The sequence below is a fragment of the Oryx dammah genome, unplaced genomic scaffold, assembly GCF_014754425.2.
Source record: "Oryx dammah isolate SB20612 unplaced genomic scaffold, SCBI_Odam_1.1 HiC_scaffold_14, whole genome shotgun sequence".
Lineage (NCBI taxonomy): Eukaryota > Metazoa > Chordata > Mammalia > Artiodactyla > Bovidae > Oryx > Oryx dammah.
Window position 1 is genome coordinate 50308553 of NW_024070198.1, and position 6263 is coordinate 50314815.

General features: G+C 54.0%; 1 pseudogene; it reads right to left on the reverse strand.

Annotated features, from left to right (window-relative positions):
• Nucleotides 1–249: 249 nt before the first annotated feature.
• LOC120873664 lies at nt 250–5576 on the reverse strand (annotated as a pseudogene).
• Nucleotides 5577–6263: the final 687 nt, after the last annotated feature.

Consider the following 6263-nt stretch of genomic DNA (forward strand, 5'->3'; position numbering starts at 1 on the left):
CAGAGAGCCAAGCCCAGCTCGTCCTGGGCTGAGGAGCTGTCCGCTGCTCTGGTGCTGAAGTTCCCTGAAAGTGGCTGCTGGCGCCTTTGGAGTTTGGCTGCTGCTACTGCGTCTCAGGGTGAGGTGGGAGGAGAGGAGCTTGCTGGCTGTGCTGGTGGGAGAGAGCTGTGGCCCACCTGATGCATGCGCTGGTGACGGTGAGCAGATGACGGGGTGGGAGGGTTGAAGTTCCTCCTCCTGCTGCTGGTGCTAGGAGGGGCCGGGAGCCCAGTGGAGTTTGGCCAGGGCCTCGTGGATGTCATGGTTCCGGAGGCAGTAGATGATGGGGTTGAGCAGTGGGGTCACAACGGAGTAGACCACGGACACCAGTTTGTTGAGGTCAAAGGAGCTGATGGCGTGAGGCCGGGCATACATGAAGATGGTGGTGGTGGAGAAGAGGGCCACCACGACCAGGTGGGAAGCACAGGTGGAGAAGGCCTTCTGGCGGCCAGCCCCTCCTGGGACCCTCAGCACCGTGGCCACGATGTGGGTGTAGGAGATCACAGTCGCCAGCAGGGAGGTGGCGAGCACAGCGAGGGCTGCCACGAAGTCCAGCACCTCGATGGTGGCGGTGTCAGAGCAGGAGACGTGCAGCAGGGGTGAGATGTCACAGAAGAAGTGGTTGAGGACGTTGGGGCCGCAGAACCTGAGGCGGGAGATGAGAGCTGTGGACACGCAGGAGGCCAGGAAGCCGCCCAGCCAGGCGCCGAGGGCCAGGCGCAGGCAGAGCCTCGAGTCCATGATGGCTGGGTAGTGCAGGGGGCGACAGATGGCCAGGTACCGGTCATAGGCCATGGTGGCCAGGAGGAAGCACTCGGAGGAGCCGAGGGAGAGGAAGAGGAAGAGTTGGGTGAGGCAGGCTGAGAAGGAGATCGTCCTCGCTGAGGCCGAGAGGCCAGCCAGCAGCTTGGGGATGGTGACTGAGGTGTAGAGGGTCTCCAGCACTGACAGGTTGGCCAGGAAGAAGTACATGGGCGTGTGCAGTCGACGGCTGGCTCTGATGGTCGCCATAACGACCAGGTTCTCCAGGATGGTCACCATGTAGATGGTGAGGAATGACCCAAACAGCAGCCCCTGCCCGCGGCACAGCTCCGGGAAGCCCAGCAGGATGAACTCTGTCACTGACGTCTCCGTGGAATTGCTCATAGCCCTCTTGGCAGGGAGGCCACTTCTGAGCGCCTTGGAAAAGTGGAGAGAGGCAGATGTGATGTGTGCTGGGCAGGGGACTGGGTCCTGAGAGCTGGGTAGGGCCACCATAACCCTTTCTCAAAGTTGCTGCAGCACTGAGCCCCCCGATCCTTAACCCAACACACACCTCACCCTGCAAACCCCTGGCAGGGGGGCCCTGCCTGCACACAAGTGAGCACAAGCATACCTCTCACATCTACTCTCACATGGAAGCTCTCAGTTGTGCCCTGCTGCCTGTCACAGCACCATGCACACAGCCACATGTGGAAGTGTGCATACCCGTGCACACACACACACACACACACACACACCCCTAAGTGCACGCCAGTGCACACACACACAGGCACAGGCACACACGCACACACCCCCAGGCGCACGCACACATGCACACACCCAGGTGCGCTCCTGCACACCCCCAAGGCACACACACACACACATTCAGGTGCACTCCTGCACACACCCCCAGGCACAGGCACACACACCCCCCCCCCCAGGCGCACGCACACATGCACACACCCAGCTGCACTCCTACACACACCCCTAGGCACACGCACACACCCCCCCAGGCGCACTCCTGCACACACCCCCAGGTGCATGCACACGCACACACCCAGGTGCACACACACACCCATGTGCATGCACTCACACAGGTGTGCGTGTCCACACCGCAGGGGAGCAGGCCTGCTCTGCGTGCTTGCTGTGCGGTCCTGGCTCTGTGTCCGGGCGCCCCTGGCCTCCACGTGGGCCCCGGCACTGCTGCTCCGTGCTACTCTCTGGCCAGGGCCGCTCACCCTCAGGAAGGACAGCGCTTCCATCAGAAGGCCAGCTGGATCTCCAGGGCTGAGCAAAATCAGGGCCTCGGATCTGTGGGCCAGCTGGATCTCCAGGGCTGAGCAAAATCGGGGCCTCGGATTTGTGGGCCTGGGGCTGGGGGTGGGGGGAGGGTTCATCCCCACCTTTGGTTTTCCCACGTGGAGCCGTCTTGAGCTGGCCTGAGGTCTGTATCCTGTGTTTTCTGAGCTTGAAAGTGGCCTTTGGGAGATGGTGGAAGGGGTCCACTCAGAGCCTTTCAGGGGCTGGGTGGTTTGGGACTTTTGGGCCAGGACGCCCAGGAGCTGGGTGTCTGAAGGATGGGTGGGCATCAGGGAGGCGGCAGGCTGAGGCAGAGCCGGTTCCTGGCCAGCAGGCCCGGCCTCCGGGGCTTCCACACCTCCTCAGACCCTCTCCTCACTGGCAGGACCAGGGAGCCCCATGGGAGGTGGAGGGGATTCCCGTGGGCAGGTGGAATTCTTGGGCGACCCTCAGCCTCTTCCTCCTACGTTTACCTGTGCTGCACAGAGGCTGAACTGGGGTGCTCCTGTCTCACCTTGAAGGGGCTCAGAGACCTCCACTGATAGCAGAGGTGCTCAGCCCTGTGGCGACGGGCTGTAGGAAGGCCCAGGGGGTGCAGGGGGGGGAGCAGAGTGAATGGAGGGTGCCCCAGTCTCTGGGGATATGAGACCGCTAGCGGCGCAGCAGAGGAGGCTGGGCCTGCAAAGGGTCTGCAGGACCTGGGTTGGTGCCAGCCTGGACCCAGGGCATCAGGGCTGGGGCTCCAGGAGCCCTGCTCTCTGGGCCAAGTGGGTTGGCGGCGTGTGCTAGGGGAACTTGTAAAGTCTGCCCTCCTAGCACCCCCAGGCCCTCTGCCTCGAGACCAGGCTGTCCCCTCCAGCCTCCCTTCCCCTCTCCTCACTGAAGGTGCGCCTCCACGTCTCTGCCGGCCTCCAGCCAGGCCCTGGAGAAGCATGCCGAGTCTCCCCTGCTTGCCTCGTGGCCAGCTGGCTTTTATGGCGCTCATTAGCGGCCTTGCCACCCCCTGGCTTTCTAGAGGACTTTAATTGAGATTTCTCACCCCTGTGGGACTCTCAGAACAATCTGCAGGGTCCCCAGGGGGAATGTAGGAAGGGAAGATGAAGTAAAGGGCGGGGGCTTCCTTCCTTCCCCTCGGGACAAACAGAGTCTGGCCTGCTGCCTGCCTTCCAGGTGGCCTGGCCCTGGTGAGGCCCACCCTGAGATGGCTCTCAGCCTCAAGGCCCTTCCCTGAGGTTCAAAGGGGAGTGGATGCTACACAATAGCATTCATTTCATTTCCTTCCCACGCTTGGCATTTATTTATTCATTTAGTTGTAAAGTAATGGAACTATTGTAAACCCATTCTCAACTCGAGACCTAGAAAGTGGGTACTAAGTGACCCCAGCTTCCCCCTCCCTCTCCAGGGACCACTTGTGGGATTCCCCTGCTGCCTAAAGCATTTTAATTATAGATGTTGCTTAGTTTTGCTTGTATTCAAACGTTATGACAAGGGGTATTATGCTACATGCCGTCTTCTGGGTCTTGCTTTTTTGTACTACGGTTCTTTCTCTTCTTGGTAGCTGTTCTGCGTTCATTCTGACACCTGAGCAGTAGCGTTCTGCCACGGCCGCCTCTGCGTCACAGTTGGTGGCCTCGTCCTTCGTGCACAGCCCCTGAGTGCCACGCACCAGCATTTCTCTTGGAGCTGCACCGACGAGCGGGAGCGCTGGGGGAGAGCTTCACATGCAACGTGACAAGAAGATGCCAAGTTCTATCCTCAGAGAGGCTGTGTGGCTTACATCCTACAAGTGAACTGCATCCTTCCCAACAGATGGTGTGGGTTTCCTAATCTCTGCCGATGTGGAGGGTAGAAATGGTGCTATGAATTGGCTTTCTCTGCTGCGCTTGGTACGGTTAGTATCAGTGAGCGTCTCTGCTTCTGTGAGATGCCTGTGAGTGTGTGTGTGTGTCTTTTGCCCCTTTGTGTCCACATTTTACTCATTGATTTGCAGGAGTTCTTTATACACTCTTTCCTAAATTTCTTTATTGAGGTTTCATTTACACAGTGAAGTGCACAGGTCTTAGATGGTAAATCTGATGAGTTTTGATGAATGCACAGATGCATGAGCCTGCACCTCATCAAGATACAAACTTCCTTCACCTCAGAAGCACCCTGCACGCTCCTTCCCCGTCAACCTTCACCCCCACTTCGAGGCAACACTGTTCTGAGTCTTCTCTTCGTAGACTGCTTGTCTGCTAGACTGTAACAGAACGGAACCACCCACTACCCCCTCTCTGGCTTTGTAAGCATGTTTCTGAGGATGTGTGTTCCATTATATGGGCAGAACATGGTTATCTGGAAGAGCGTTTTAAAATTTTCAAATGTTTGGAGATTTTCTGGATGTATTTTTGTTATTGATTTACTTTAACTTCATTGTAATCAGACAGCACACTTGGGATAAGTCTGAATCCTGTGAGTGTGTGATTCGTGTTGTGCTCGAGACTATGGGCCCATGTTGGTGAGCAATCTGTGCTCACAGGCCTATTTCTGGGCTCTGTTCCACTCCGTTTGTCTCTGCGTTTGCCGTCTCTCTGATTGGGCACTGCCTCGACTGCGACAGCTTTGTAGGTTTGAAACCAGCTGGTGTGGATGCTCTGACTATTCTTGCCTTTCAAAATAGTTTTAGCTCTTTTAGTTCCTTAGCCTTTCCATAAATTTTAGATTTAGCTTGTTGATTTTATGAAGTATTCTGTTGTAATGTTTATTGGAATTGAATATAATCTAGATCAGTTTGGGGAGAATTAACATCTTTACAATATTGAGTATTCCAATCCATGGACGTGGTCTATCTCTTCATTTTTTGGGTCATCTTTGATTCATCAGTATGTCATAATTTTTATGATGTTTTGAAAATATATTTTTTCCAGTTTATATCTTTTCTCGTTTCTTCAAGATGACTTTTGATGAACAGAAGTCCTTAGTTTTTCAAAATTATTTTAGAACAGTTTTAGATTTATAGAAAAGTTGCAAAGATAGTAAGACAGTTCCCATACATTCCGTACAGAGTTTCTCCTAATGCTAATATCTTACATTAGTGTGGGGTGCATCTGTTACAACTTAGGAACCCGTATGATACATTATTGTCAGCTAAAGTCCATGCCTTACTCAGGTCTCCTTGGCTTGTGCCCAGGGTCTTTTTTCCGTACCAGGGTCCCATCCAGAATCATGTCACATTCACTTGCCATGTTTCCTTAGGCCCCACTTGGCTGTGGGCTTCTCACTTTTTTTTGGACAGTTTTGAGGAGTTTGGTCATCTGTTTGATAGGATGCCCCCAACTGGGGCTTGCCTCATGTTTTCTCATGATTAAACCGAGGCTATGGGTCTTTGGGAGGAAGACCGCGGGGATAAAGTGCCCGTCCCATCCCAGACCCACAGCGTCAGCAGGGCCGTCGCTGCTGTCGACCCTGACCACGGGGCTGAGCCACGCGTCCTCTCCTGCCACGTCACCCTCCTGCATGCACGGCGGCCTCTCTTGAAGGAGGTCATTGCATCAGCCCACATTTAAAGGTCACACTCTCCCTCCTTGAAAGAGACACAGAGGTAAATGACCTGCAGTTCTGCATGGAAAATTTGTCTTTTCTACCCATTTCTTTCATATCAGTATGGGCTCATGGGCATTTATTTCATACTTTGGTTTATACTCTGATACTGTTCCGATTATTTGTTGCTTGAAACGTGACAGGCAGCATTTTGTGTCTGGCTTCCTTCGTTTAGCCTAACGTTCTCAAGGGTCGTCCATGCTGTGGCCTGAATCAGTGCTTCTCTCCTTTTTGTGACCGAATCATATGCTGTCGTAAGTGTGCACCACCTTCACTTTCTCTGTCCATCTCTTAGGGTTGTTTGTACCTGTCGGCTATTGTAAACAGTGCTACTATGGACATCTGTGTACAAACACCTGCTTGAGCTCCAGTTTTCAGTTCTCCTGGACATATGTCTACGAGTGGGATTGCTGGGTCACGTGAGAATTTTATGTTTAACTTTTTGAGGAAATGCTGAATTATTTTCCGTAGAGGCTGCACCATTTTATGTTCTTATCAGAAAGGTACAAGCATTCCAATTTCTCTACATTCTCACCAACACTTGATTTTTTCTGTTTTTTTAAAATACATAGCTACCCTAGTGGGTGTGAAGTGGTGTCTCATTG